The sequence below is a fragment of the Poecile atricapillus genome, chromosome 16 (assembly GCF_030490865.1).
Source record: "Poecile atricapillus isolate bPoeAtr1 chromosome 16, bPoeAtr1.hap1, whole genome shotgun sequence".
In the NCBI taxonomy this organism is placed as follows: Eukaryota; Metazoa; Chordata; class Aves; order Passeriformes; family Paridae; genus Poecile; species Poecile atricapillus.
Window position 1 is genome coordinate 2,612,095 of NC_081264.1, and position 14,373 is coordinate 2,626,467.

The 14,373-nt window shown below is 44.0% G+C and overlaps 1 protein-coding gene across 12 annotated transcripts in view; it reads left to right on the forward strand.

Annotated features, from left to right (window-relative positions):
- Positions 1-14,373, forward strand: part of PITPNM2 (phosphatidylinositol transfer protein membrane associated 2) — a 123,934-nt gene that overhangs the window by 43,548 nt on the left and 66,013 nt on the right. The window contains exon 1 of one of the 12 annotated variants that reach the window (XM_058851309.1): positions 2,473-2,490. The exons of the other annotated variants lie outside the window; for them this stretch is intronic. The gene's annotated coding sequence lies outside the window, so the exon portion shown is untranslated. Of the gene's footprint in view, positions 1-2,472; positions 2,491-14,373 lie in introns of those variants that run through there. 12 annotated transcript variants of the gene reach the window in all.

Sequence of the window (14,373 nt, forward strand, 5' to 3'; positions counted from 1 at the left end):
ACCCTTCTGCTTTTCTTATCCCACTTGTCAGACAACACAACTTACTTGCTTTATCTCTTGTCCAGATCTGCTTTTTTCCCCTGTATATCTAATTTTTTTCTATGTGTGAATATTAAATAGAATTTCTATAAAATATGGTGGCAGTAGAGCTGTTCCCTGAACGTAATTTACTGTGCTTTATGGCTTCTGCTGATCTTTTTTTAGTTTCTTGCTACAGATGATATTGATTGGAGTACAGCATTTTTATGCAGCTGAAGGGAAAGGTTATGATATTACAGATTATATATTTTTTTAAAGACTGTTTTACAGTAATAAACACATACAGGCAATGCTTACCAAAACTCATTATTAAGTAGCTGTAAAACCTCTAATAGGATAAACTGTTTAATGCATTGACTGGTTAGTGTCTTTGATGGCGTGGTAGGTAGAGTATATATTTAGAAACTAATTCCAGAAAAAAACCCATCTGTCAGACCAAAGTATTTCTCAAGACCCAAAAAACAATCCTGTTTTTTATCTTTCTTAAGCAGAAAATCATGTGCTCTGCATAAAAGATGCTGCTGGTGAAGTTTTGGGGAAAAAACAAGGGCATTGGGTTCCCAGGAGAGTGAGATTCATGTGGAATTCCTGCTGGGATGGAGACTTGGATGAGCAGAAGAGTCTTGGTGTCCAGATTCACTTCCAAACCTCCTGGATTTGGGATTGGATTTGATTTCTGGCTTTTGTGGTAGAGCTCAGGGGTGTGCAGTCAATTGAGCTTAGCACCAGGCACACTGTGGATGTTATTCCTCTGTCTGGAGATGCATCAGGGAATGATTCAGTTTGTAACAAACAACCTCCTTCCATGCACGTTGGTGCCTTTCCTGGTGGAGCTGTCTTGCTTCTGCCAAGCACTGGAATATGACCGGAATATTTCCAGAGCATGAACAGAGCACTCCAAGCAGTTGAAAAGCCATTGCAAAGCATTCCTGTCTTTTTCTTCCCTTTTCTTCTCTTTCCTTTTTCTGATGTCACACAGAAAGACTTGTCTGAAGTAGGGAAGTGTGTGTGTGTGATAGAACATTAAACTTTTTTAATTCTTTTTTTTTTTTTTCCTGAAAGTGGTCATTTAGCTGAACTTGTGTGCTCTTGGTAATAACGTGGGGGTTTTTTCTTGGAGTTTTTTTCCTACAGTGATGTGTATTTGACTGAAAAAAAATCAATTACTTGTCTTGCACATCCCAATATCTACTTGCTTAACTGGTCCTGCTCATGAGGAAAATGTACATTCTAAAAGGCTTTGCATTCTAAGGAAAAGTTTAGAAAATCCCTTTGTTTGTAGTGACACTTAACTACAAGAACTGGCTCATAAGTAACAGGGAAAAAGTTGCTTCTAATACTCAACAGTTTTGTATTCTGAAATGCCACTACTGGGAATGTGTGGTTATTCCCATCAGGCAGCCTGAGGGATTGAAAAAAAGCTTTATTGGCATCAGTTGGGTGTTACCTGTGTTAGCCCTGCCTGAGCTGCTGGGGAGGAACTTGCACATGGAGATTTTTTTTCACCAGAATTACAGATTTCACCATGTGTGTTTTATCTTGTCAGGTTTTTTTTTGAGGCTTATCTCTTTTCCCACTGTGGTTTCTATGGGAATGTCACAAGTTTGGGTGGTGTGTGTAACCCTCCCAAATGCAGCACAGTCTGTCTCTGTATTGCTTAACTTTTGGGTATTTTTTTGGTGCTCGTTCTGTGCTGCAGGACAGGGGCAGAGGATGTTTGACATTAACTGGGGGTGCCACTTACAGGGATGTCAGTCAGAGATGATTTCTCCATCCTCTGGAGGTGAAACAATTAAGTCAAAAAGCTGCACAAATCATTATTTCCACATAAGCTTGAGGGAGGATCTTTACCATCCCCAGTCCCCTGGGCCGTGGTGCAAGCTGGGAGCTGTCCCAGAGGTGGAAAGTTGATTTGGGGAATGAAGGAGAGGGATTTCTGTGGCTGACCCCAAGAAGGGCACTATTGAGTGAAAGGTTTGTCTCCACCACCTTTTTCAGAGGAACTGGTATGTGCTAAAACATCTGAGGGAACTGGGAGTGTTCCTAGCCCTGGGCACAGCGCTCCATGCATTTAAAAATAAAAACTGCTGACATTTCTTTCAGCTGTCCTTAGTGTGAATCAAAGCACTCTGGTTTCCAGTATTTCTCAGCACTGACAACACCAGGCTGGGCAGCAGAGATATTTTAGCCCTGCATACAGGATTAGTGATGTCTCAGGGAGGAAAACGAAGCACCTTGTGTTCCCGCAAATGAGCAATTTACGGTTCACTGCAAAAAGTCTGGTGTTGCCTGGCGGATGGTTCTGTGTTGTACAAGGCTTTTGATCTGGAAATGCTGTCAATCACCTGCAAGCTGAAGAGCTGGAAGAGGGTTGGACTTGCTGGTAACTTTGTGCTCGTTTGCTGCACTGGCTCTGGGAGCTTCTTCAGGAGCCTGTTTAGTACAGATTGTGTGAGTGTCTTTGGGTGTAAGAAATGAACTCCAAAGGTATAAAGGAATTTAGTTAATTAATCCCCTTCCCTTTTTAGAATGTGGTAACTTAAGCTTTGCTCCTAGGGCACCCCAAACCCTGAACAAGGGATTCAGGTGGGATTTTGGAGACAGTTGCCACACTTTGCTGTTTTCTCTGTTTTTAAAACCCCTTTATGCTCCACAGTTTTTTTGCCTGGGTGCTGCCCTTACCCTTGCTCTGGCAGCATTTCTGCAGGAAGAGGTGTTGGGCCACTCAGGGTGAAAGATGCAACAGGAACACAGGAAATCATCCCCTGTGTCCTTGTCCTGGGATCACCCCTTGTGCTGCGCCCAGTGCATACTGGTTTGGGTGGGGAGAGTGGAGGAGCCTCTCCCAGGAGGGTTTTTGTAGCCAATCACAGGAAAATTCTTAGGGAACATTGCTGGAGGTGTGGATGGAACTGGAGGTATTAATGCAGGCTTTTACCACATCATCTCAGCAAACCATTTTCTCCAATAAATGTGACAAGCTGACCTGGGGCTTCCAGAGGAATTTGTCCCTGAATGCTGGAGGAGCTCAGCACTGGGAAGTGTTAGGGAGGCTGACACTGCTGTTTTGGAAATCTTGCCAGGGAGAGGAATATGAGAAAATTACTTCCTTCTCCTTCAGATGTGTGCAATTTGTAACTGTTTGGCTAATCTGATCATCTCATCTTGCCTGGGACAAATAGCTGGGGTCTGCTCAGTTGGGCCCTTTTGTGCTAAAGGAGCACATGACCTTATTTTGAAAGAGTAAACTCCTGCAGGAATAAATACAGTAAAGAGAAAAACGCTGCCTTCTCTACTTTCCCCTGTGACAGGCTTCAAAAACTTGTCCATTATTCTGCTAAACAGTGTAGTTATAATCTGTCTGTCAGCATGGAACTGGAAAATATTTTCAGCTCAAAATAACCTCCACAAAGAAAATAGCTTCCATGTGATCCCCTCTTCAGAGGAAAGCTACTGGACTTTAGTCCTAAATAAAGATTCCAACCAACTTTGGTGCTTTAAAGAGCGGTAGTGGTTGTCCTAAATTTGACTTTACCAAGTCCCTTCTCCTGCACAGCGCTTTGCTTTGGTCAAGTCAAGAGAGCAAGTTTCACCTCGGCTTCTCTTAGTTGCTGGTGCTTTCAGTAGCTTTGATAGTGGTTTCAGTGGTGTGAAATATAAAGAAAATTTCCCAAAACATAATTATTGAGCCATCACTTAGTTGGCAAGTCATTTTCAAAGCTTGCCATTGTCCTTTTGTCCTCTTTATCATTGCTGGGAAAAAATGCATTAACCTGTGTTTGAGAAGGCAATGATTTGCTTGGTTTTTGATACAGTCAGACCTATTTATTTTGTCAGTGGGAGATGCTTCTAATGTATTTAGCAGTAAATCATCCTGAAGCCAGGTCTCTGAACAGCTCTTGCTCGTGTTCTTTCTCCTGATGGGGCTGTCGGGATGTTGTTGCTGAATGTGCAGAAGAGAAATGGTCATTCTTCTTTCTCTTCTAATTTCAGAGATACACAGGGATCAACTGCGTTGCATTTTTAGAAGTAACAATTCTGGTTAGAGTGAAACTTTGAAGTTTTCTCTCCCATTAGCTAATTAAGACTATTATACTCTATTGTCATTATTGTCACTCGGTATTTTTGAGAATCAAAGGTGAAAAGTGACTGTATAAAATGAAACTCATCAACGAGGCTCCCTCGCCTATTGTGAGTCATCCTTGCTGATTTTAGCGACAAAAATAAATCTTCTGTTACAACTGTTGACTCCTTCAAGCCCTGCATTTACTGATTGCAGGAGCTGCTGCTGGTTTGTGCCTTGGGAAGAGCCACAGTCACCAACATGTGGCCAGGGAGGCACCAGGGTGGCTCCTGTCAGCCAGGCTCTTCCCTCTCCACCTCTAGCCTAGGATAAATTAAGCTCTTATTAAATCTTGGATTGTTTTGCTCTTATCAATTTTATTAAAAATGCTGAAGCTGAACAGTGCTGTCCTGTGAAAGGAGGGTCAGTTGGTTCTTGGCAAAAGCTTATGTTTTACTGGGTGAACAGGGAGGATGAGATCCTGGATTTTCATAATTATTGGTGCTTTTTCTTTTTTTTTTTTAAACATGAATTGCACACCTGAGCAGCTGAGATAATCTTCTGGCAGTGGTTTGTGTAATTAAAAGAAATTGTTAGCAGCTTGTCACTAAAAGTATGGATTGTTAGTATTGCCATTGCTTTTCTTCTTTGTAATTATCGTGACTGGTATTTTTAGGGCAGCTTTGCAGCTTGTCTATTTTCTCTCAAGTTGGCTAAAAATGCTGGTCTCACGTGACATTATAAATATTCTCTTGGAAACTAATGCTGTATATATCCTGAACTTCCTATTCTGCTGATGTCTGGATTCATTCCTGAAAATTGCAGGAGCTGCAGGAGAGGTGTCCCTTTTTATTGAAGCCTGGGCATGTGACTTTTAATTGTCTTAAGAATGGTGTCTGCAGATAAATCTTAGACTGGGATGTTTTTGTTTGCTTTAGCTTTTGGATGGTATTAGCCTTAGCTGTAACCTCTTTCAGTTTCTGTTATCTTTTAAGAAGGACTTCCTAGAGCTCTGATCCTTCAGTGAAATCCATGCAGAACCCGGCTGTGGCTGCAGCAGCGAGGATGACACAGAGCATGGGGCTGCTGCTGTTCTGCTCTGGTGTGGAGCTTCTCCACTCAGTGCTCCAACTGATTCCCCACTGGAATCACAGGGATCTGCTCCTTGAGTTGCAGGCTGCCCTTACAGGAGCTTTGCTGTTTCTCAGAGGTGTTGAGAACTGTGTGCTGCTGCTGCCCAGCCCCAGGACTTGTCACTGCTGTCCCTGTCCCTGAGCTCCCACCTGGGCAGGTCTGTGGAGCCTCAGCACTGGTTGAACACCCAGCCAGAAGGAGGTGTCTGCTTGTGTGTTCCACATGATGACAATGCTTAACCCAAAAACTCAAGGCTGCAGTGGGAAGCTTCTGGTAGAATTGCTGTGTATCCTCTTTTCAATGACACATTCCAATTCCAAGCAGGCTGTGGGGTGCTGGTGGGTAATCCTTGGTGAAAAAACTGTCATTTGTGAGCCCTTCCAGGCAAGGTACAGCTCATGGATGAACCTTTGCCCTGTGTTTGGGCAGCGTTGTTTAGGCTGATCCCAAGGTTCCTACCTGGCTCTTGCAGGAGTTGACCATGTGTGCTGTCACTGCTGGCATTGCTGGGAGTGCTGCTTCCAACACCCTCTGGAACCTGTGGAGGAGCAAGGCACTGTTTGTGTTATTGATTTCTGGACTTTGCTGTCATTCAGGATTTTTGCTTACTGACAGAAGCAAAATAAAAGCAAATCTGTGGAAGAGCAGAAATGGAACTTTTAGGCTAATGAAGCTGTATTGTGTCTGACAAATGGGTGGCTAATCTGCTGGAGAAGGGGGAGGGTTGACTTTTAATGAGAAGTTATTACATGTTGAATAGCTGTTAAATTGCTGTATTAATAAAGTGGACAATCCTCTCTAGCTTGTCTCCTTAAAGTATTCTTTTAATTGAGAACCCCCTTTAATCCATTCTTTTAAAAATTAATTAACATTTTGAGAAACACTTCTTTGACTGTGGTGGCCTGGTTCAGATTAAATTGGGGTTATGTCATGACTGCTTCCTTATGTACTCTAGCTGTAATTTATGGACTCAGTGGATAACACTTAACTTCGTAAATAAGAGCTTAACGCTTCTAATAACAAGACTAATGGGCTGATTTTTTTGGTCACAGTTCTTTGAATTGGCAGCAAACAGAAGAATAGAAATGAGATGAGAAAACAGAATCTGGTGCCTGGAGTGAGAACTTTGGTATTATTTTCAGTTCAGCTGCTGATTGTTTTGACTGTGAGCCAGCATTTGCAGTGAATTTTGGACTAAACTATCCAAACTTTAATGTCCCTCAGATATTGCATTACTTGTAGGCTGCAGGAAGCTTTTTTTTGCACAGACTAATTGTCCTTTTCTTCATGCCATGTTGTGATCAAGCTGGAATGTTGAAGTCCTTTGGCTCCTCTGTTACACTTTGTGGATATGCCAAACCCTCCAGCTTTGGATGGTTTTGACTTCTCTGAGGTTCTGAGGTTTTTCAGATGGTGTCCCTCAGGACCAGCAGCCACGTGTGCTCTGGATGTGGCTGTCTAAGAAAGCCCAGCTCCTGAATCAGGTCAGTGTTTACAAAGCAGATTTATGTCAGATATAAATACTGTAATGCCCTTTAGCGAAGGGCATGTGGGGCTGTGCAGTGCTCCTGCAATCCGAGAGCTGACAGAGCTGGGTCAGCCAGGATGGAGAAATTCCCAAGGTGTGAAACAGCTGGCCAGGCCATGGCAGGAGCTGGAAATCCAGGACAGGGAACTGCACAGCTCGGTCAGAGCCATCCCTGAAATCTGAACCCAGGGGGTTGGACACTTTCTGCTCCCTGCTTTGCTTCCTCAGCTGCTGTCAGGCTGGAACAAGGTTTCCATCCCATGGTGCATCTCATGAAAAGGAAAATTTTGTGCCTGAAACCTTAGTAAGCTTGCTTTCGTAATGCTGTTTTGTAAGGGACACTTCAAAAAAGAACATCCCTGAAACGAATTGGATATTTGTTGGGGAGCAAAGGAAAAGTTTATTTGAATGGATCATGGGGGGTCAGGAAACAGATTTTGTTACTTTTGTTTTAATTTACAGTAAATTGCTTTCTTTTGACCCACAAGTGCAGTGTGATACCTTGTTTCAGGACACCCTGATGGACTTGTGAAGCTTTAATTTGTAGCTGGAGGAGGCGGTTGAAATCCCATTTAATTTGAGGAATAAAACCACACACGAATCCTCAAGGAACAGGAGAATTCCACTCTTGGGAAAGCTCTCTGCTTGCTTTGTCAGGCTGAAACCACAATATGTGCTCTATGGCTTTTAAATGCTTTGATACATCCAGAAATTTTCTGTAGAAAAGAGAATTGTTTCCTGGAGAGAATTCTGAATGAAGCCAGATCTTGGCTTTCTGAAACCAGTGGGTTCAGCAAAACGGGTCAGAATTAAAGGCCAAAAGATTTGCTTCAAAGTTTTGTCTTGTGGATTTGACAGCTGAAAAGTGAGTTTGGTTTGTGATGCCCAAGATATTAATGCAAAAATTGGGTTCAGAGCACCACTTAATTACATCTGAGAATATTTTCCCCAGCAAGGATTATTTGTATGGGGTTTTGGAAATTGTAAGTGAGGGTTTGAGCATTTTTTGATCTTGAGTAGTTTCTTTCCTTGTCATTTGTAGAAACAGGAGGTCTGTAGCTGTTCTAGAAGGGGGAGGGTGAGTGCCTGGTTGTGGCCATGCTGGTCTGAGTGTCACAGGCTGTCTGGGCAGCTCTGCCAGTCTTCATTCGAGTTACTGCATCGACCAAACCTGCAGCTGCCAAGATTTCAACAAAAGAGAAAAGTTCTTGAAGCTCCCATGTGCTTTCCAGCAGGAAAAAGGCTTATTTGGGGGTGACAGGAGATGGGGTGAGATGTGTGCTGAGAACCTCTGGGCTCTTGGGGAAATTTGGTATTTTCAAGAATTGTTTTATTTTCTGCAGAAATTACTGATATCTTGAAAGGCAATTGGTAAGAAGAAAAAAAAAATTCATCACAATTTTTTCCTGTGGAATTGTGCCAGTTATCAGGAAAATTGAATTTGCTTGAGTTACCCCACTCCCTTCTCTGTTTAAAAAAAATTATTTTGTGGAAACAGTTGGATCCAATCTTGAATCCGCTCTCTCACCGATTCTTTCTTGGACATTGGACCAGGTAATTTTTCTCCTTATGTCTCAATTTCCCTGCAAATGAGGGATAATGGTGGTTGTCCCTGAGGCCAGGGCAGAGCTTTAATGCATCCTTCAAGCACCAGGAGCTGCTGCAAGGAGCATGGCTGGGCCCCAGCCAGGCACTCCTGCTCCTGTGGCTCTGCTCTGGGTGGGTGACTCAGAGAATGTTGTTTCCATTTCTCTTGCCAGTACCTGCATTTGTCTCCTTAGGTACCACTCCTGTCCTTGGCTTGGGTGAATTCATCATTTATTAGTATTTTTTAAGTCCTGGATTCAGTTTCCAGGTTCAGCTATATTTTAAATGTTCATAGTGTGTCCTTTGGGTTGTATTTCTCACGGAGTGGGCAGAGTGGGGAAGGAGGATGTTGTGTTTTCCCGGAGGAGGTGAGGATTGGGGATGTGGATAACACCTGGCAGTGTCCCTGAGGTCTCTCCTTGCCTGAGCTGGCCATTGCATCCTGGTTTGGGAGCATGTGCAGAGGCCCTGGGTGTTATGGAGGTGCAGCTGGATCTGGGGCAAAGCCAAGGCTCTGTTCCCATCAGCAGCTCCCCAGAGAGGAACCTGGAGCTGTCCCACAGCCCTCGAGCTGGGACTAAGTGACTGACAAAGCTCTGTCCTTCTTTAGACTTCTCAAAGAGGAATGAGGGACAGAAATTACCCAGCAATTTGATACCTCAACTAAAGAAATGGAACTGGTCTGGCACTTCAGCCTCCTCTGCCTCAGCTGGAAACACCCAGGATCTGCTCAGCTGGAAACACCCTGGAACCCTCTAAATGATGTGGGTGGTATTTAGAGGCTGGGTGTTCCATGTTGTGGGTAGCATTGAGGATGATTTGCAAAAGCAGTAAGATGTGATGGTTTAAAAATGCACCATCACTCTGTATGTGGGATGTGGAATGGTAGAGGGGAAGAAAAAACACCAGCCCAAAATGTGCTGAATAATGAACTGAAAGTGGTTATTGATTAGCTGTGCACTTTGATTACCCTGCTGCAATCCAAGAGCAGCAAGTGATTCTTTTTTCTTTATTAAAAAAAAAACAACTTTCAAAGGCGCTTATGAAATATTTAGTGTAATTATTTCCAAAATCAAAACTCCAAAGAAATTACCCAGCCACAGAAACCTTGTTAATCTGTTGGTGTTACGGATGAAAGACGCAACAGAGATATTAAACATTTACTGCTCTTGTGCAAAATGGCCCTGTACTTTCCACCTCAATTGCACCATTATTCATCAGCCTTCACTGCTGTGTCTGTCTTACTCCCCATGTAAGAATTTTAGGTGTCATTACAAGTTTCTTCTGATGGAGTGGGACTTATTTTCTTTATCCCCATTTTGCCTTTAGGCAAGACAAGTCTCAGCCTAATGAAACCAGTGTGAAGTATTACAGTGCTCTAACACTGCCTTTGCAATGGTACAGTGTTTTCCTCCATGAAAGTCTTTTTAAACCAGCTTTGAATGCTCATTTCCTGTTCCACATGATATTTGCATAAGTGAGGGAATAAAATGTTATTTCCATCAGGACTGTAACTACTGAAAAAGTGGAGTAGCTGTTGATGACCCTTTTCAGTTTGAATAGGGAGTTACTGAAGAAGCAATCCAGGGTCTGTCCAATGTTGACTCAAAATCCAAAATTACGTTTCTGTGTTTCAAAAGCAAGTTTAATGGATCTGCAAGTATTTGGAGATAAAAATTCAAATTAACATTGAGAAATAGCCTGAAATGGGCTGTAGGTTGGAAAAGATGAGCATAAAGACCCATGAATAAGCTGTAAAATGGGGAATGAGTGCTGTGGTTGCCATTCCAGGGGAGGGGGATATGGCTGTAATGGGTTTGGGACTGAGTGGCTTTCAAGTGCCTTGTGCAGAGGGGTAGGAATGAGAGTCACAGGAAATACATCAAGCTTTGGACTGCAGCCTCCCTGCTCTCAATTTCTTACTTTCATGCTTAGTGACTGGCAAGATGAAAGAGTGGGAGTTTTCATGACTTTCTGCTCTTGATGTTTTAATAGAAAACTGTGATTTCCAGTGCAGCTACTGATGGAGAGAAAGAGAACAGGGGTGGTGTGGACATGGACATTAAGAGCCTGGATGGATTTGTGGTTGGGATTTTACTACTTAATATGAGTGAAGCCTTGACCAGCTGGTGGGAACTGCACCAAGCTCCCTTGTGCTCCCCCTCCTGAGTTCTGTCAGGAAGAGGGATTGTTGTACCCACAGCTGTAAATGCAGTAACCTCCCAGGGAGGCTTGAGGAATTAGATGGGTTTGTTTTTAAACTTGGCCTGCCTCCCATCTCCCTGCCACTGCTGCCCACAGTGTGCAGGCTGCTGCATGCCAGTGGCCCTTCAGACTAATGGATGTGCCACCAACCAAAGAAAAATCCTGTCCGTGCTGTTTGCCTGTGGCATTCCATAGATTTTTCTTTACAGTAGTTTAATGAGCTGCCAGCAATTTTCAGTCAGTTTTCAGCCAACATGCTGTACTTACCACACTGTCAGTGCTGCTTTTATTTTTGTTTCCCCGTGTGTGTATATGTATGTATGTCTATATATACGTGTCTATATATAAAATACATATTACACATCTATATTTATGTATCTGTGTGTGTAATGTTGGCCTGTTTCCAGTGGATAATGCTGAGTCTTGGGCTAAGAGCATCCCCATTAAAAGAAGGGTCTGCCCAGTTCCTTCAGCTCACCAGGCTCTGCAGCCTGGCCACAAGACACTGGGGTTTGTGGCTGCTCTCCTCATGCAGACTACTTGGAAACGTTTACACTTAAATGTCAGCGTTCTTTTTAATATTCATCTTTATCCCCACTATCAGCAAAAGGATTAGGGGCTGGTTTGTCTTTCCTTCTGAACTCATCTGTGGCTTGAGTGTGCTTATTAGTTCTTTTAATGGCTTCTTTATTAGTTCATTATTGCATAACCTCCAGGCACGGCAGGACTTGAAATGTTAATTTTCCATCCAAAGTTCAGCTGATGGACTTCACCTGATCCCCCTGGAGTCGGTGTCTGCATGGGGAGGGCTGCCTGGCTTTGCACCACAGCATCACTTACAAAGCAGAAGGAAGGGAGTCAGTTTTTCCTCTCCTGGGTGTTAAAGCTGTAATAGGAATGGAAAGTACAATAAACCGGCACAATATCTGAGAACATTTTAAGCAGAAAAGGTGGTGGGTGTTGTGCACACTTTGCTGTGGTGTTACTTTTCCCCTCTCCCCTTCTCCTCAAGTTGCTTCAAGCCAGTATTTGGCTGCCCAGTGAACTATAACAAGATTTAATAGCTCCAGTGTCGCTATATTGCATTTGGACTGCTTCCATCCTTCAGTTGTAATAAATGTCTGCTTTACAATGAGCTCTTAAATTCTATAAGTGACGTCAAATTGTATCTAATAATGGAAAAAAAGATCAAGTACTGTAAATGCGACTTGTTCACCCTGTCTTACCAAGCAGTGTTTGTCCTCAGCCCCTCGCTGTGCTGCTGCCTCTGAGAGCTCTGGAGCTTGCTCTATACCTGGGACAAGCTGATTTCCACAAATGCTCGTGTTTTCCTTGTCCTCCTCTCCCCTTCCCTGTCCCCTGGCTGTGTTGCAGGCAGTGCCAGCCCCACGGGGAGCTCCAGCTGCTCCAGCATTGGAAGGATTGCTGCAGTTTTGCAGTGTGGGCACTTGTTCATCAGCTGCTGATTCACTGTCAGATGGGATCTAAGCTCAGTCATGAAACTCGGATGTGCAAACATCTGCATGGTAATTCTTCTCTGAAGATGTGACAGATGAGATGGGCGATTAAGATGAACGACTCTGCCGAGAGTCAGGCACTGACACAGTGGCCTTGGAGCTGAGAGCGTGTGAACTGTGCACTTTTAAGGAGCTTTAACTTTTGATCTATTTTTTCTTTTTCTCCCCAGGCTTGATGAGTTTTTAAATCTGCTTAGCTGTCAGTGAGCAGGTACGAGCCACACTACGAAAACTGAAAACTGCTGATTTTCAAAAGCTCGTTCTGTCTCTTCAGTTTAGTGCTCGTGTGTGTGTGTGACAGTTTTGAGAGTAGTGATGAGTGTTTTGTGGCCATAAAGCTACTAAATAGAAATGCTGAGGCCTTTTAACCTTTCAGTGTAGACGTGGCTTGAATCAGTCCCACTGGAAAGATCAATTTGGTGGGGTTGGGCAAGGATGGGAGAGAAGGGAATGGTAAAATACGAGCTCTCATTATTCATCTGCTTGGAAAAGCCTCATTAATTGTGTTTTCCCCTGACCTTTACAGAGCAGTGGTCAGTCATGAGAGATTTGCAGTGACACACTCCAGCCTAGAGTGTGCTCACGAACCAAGAAGTTCCTCAGGAAGGAGTTCCAGGCAGGCAAGGCTGGTGAGTGAGGGCTGCACAAGGTTTGACAACCTGTAGATACTCATGGAAAGCTTCTGAGAGGCAGGGACACTGTGGACCAGCAGGATCAGAGTGACAGGGACATGGTCTTTGCAGCAGTGCCACTCTGGACAGATAAAGCTGAGCAAGACTGCTCTGGGCCAGGAGGGAAACTGCCGCATTAATCAAGGTGTGAGCGTGAGGCTGCCTTTGAAAACTGCTGACTTAGGCCCTGGGAATCTATTTCCCATTTATGCTGCAGCTTCTAAAGGCATAAATAAATCCAAGCACAGTAAGTATGCAGCGCTTCCAGTCATGGGAGAGCACTGTGCCCTCCTCGAGGGAGCTCTGCAGGAGAGGGAAGGTGGCCGAGCTGCTAAGGCTGGTGTTGCTTCCCAAAGTCCAAGTGTTTGATCCACTTGGGATCAGTGCTGACATCTCTTTGCTATCGCTTTCTTCAAGGAAATATCTTCTTGGGGGATAAAGGTGATGTAGAGAACCTAAGGAAGGTCTTTAGGGAGGTAGGTGAGGTCTCCAGGTAATGCCTTCGCTCATCCTTTTGCCATTACAGTTTTGGCTTGGTTTTCTTACAGTTGTTTCTGTTAATTATCTTAGATTTCTTGGTGATGTGAAAATATTGCAAGGAAAATTGTTCAACAGCTGAGTCAAAGATACCAATCCTTAGCTCACAAACGTGCTTTTTCATAGAGGAGACATTTCTCAGCTTCTACAGAGAGCACAGCCTTGAGCAGGCAGTGGGTGATCAGAACCCGAGACCTGGGGCTGGGACCTGCTTCTGCTACCAGCTGCTGTGTGACCCTCCATGATGGGCTTTCTTTTTAACTTTATAATGGCATAAAATGAACCTCCTGTGTGAGGCTGGAAAAAGCTCATTATACTTGTTCTCTGTGTCTGGGGCCTTTTCTTCTCTGTTGAAAAAGGGATGCAGCAGCCATGGCCTGAGGTGGATTCCTGCTGCTGGGACGTTGCTCACTGCAGCCCTGAAAAGCCTCTGCTCAGCAGCCTGAGCATGGAAAACATGAGCTGGTCAAAAATTAGTCATTGAGATGAACGCTGGGAAGAGTCATAGCAGCCCTTTTGTAGCCTGAACCCATGGCATGAGTGGCTCTCCTACCTGAACCTGTCCAGGAGCTGGGATTTCTGTCACACTCAGTGTCCCCTCAGGGCCAGCCTGGGAAGCCTGGCTGGGATTTGGCCTCCAGCACACCAGTAGCACAGTTTAACCACCCTTCACACACTTACACATGTAATTTACTCCTTAATTACAAGCTGTCCATTGTTATCAGCCCTTTGCTACCTCCTTCACTACCAGGGAGGCTGCCTGGACACTCCTGAAGTGAATGCCAAGTTCATGGGTTAAATGGAAAGATTCTGCTGGGTCTCTTTTAGTCTGCTGGATCTTATCTGCAGATCCACATAATCCTCCCCTGATTTTTAAAGCATGGGCACTTTTTTTAGGGAGTTTGTTGTTGTGAGGGAGACTGTTAAAATTGGAAGTAAATGCAGCAGGCTGTGCGTGAGCCTTCAGACATTGCCTGGAGCAATGGCTCAGAGGTGGACCTGACTCATCACAGCAGGATATTGACTCTGCAGCATAATTGTGATGCTTTGAGAACCTGATTTTAAAATAATTGAGGTATAAAATTATGTGCC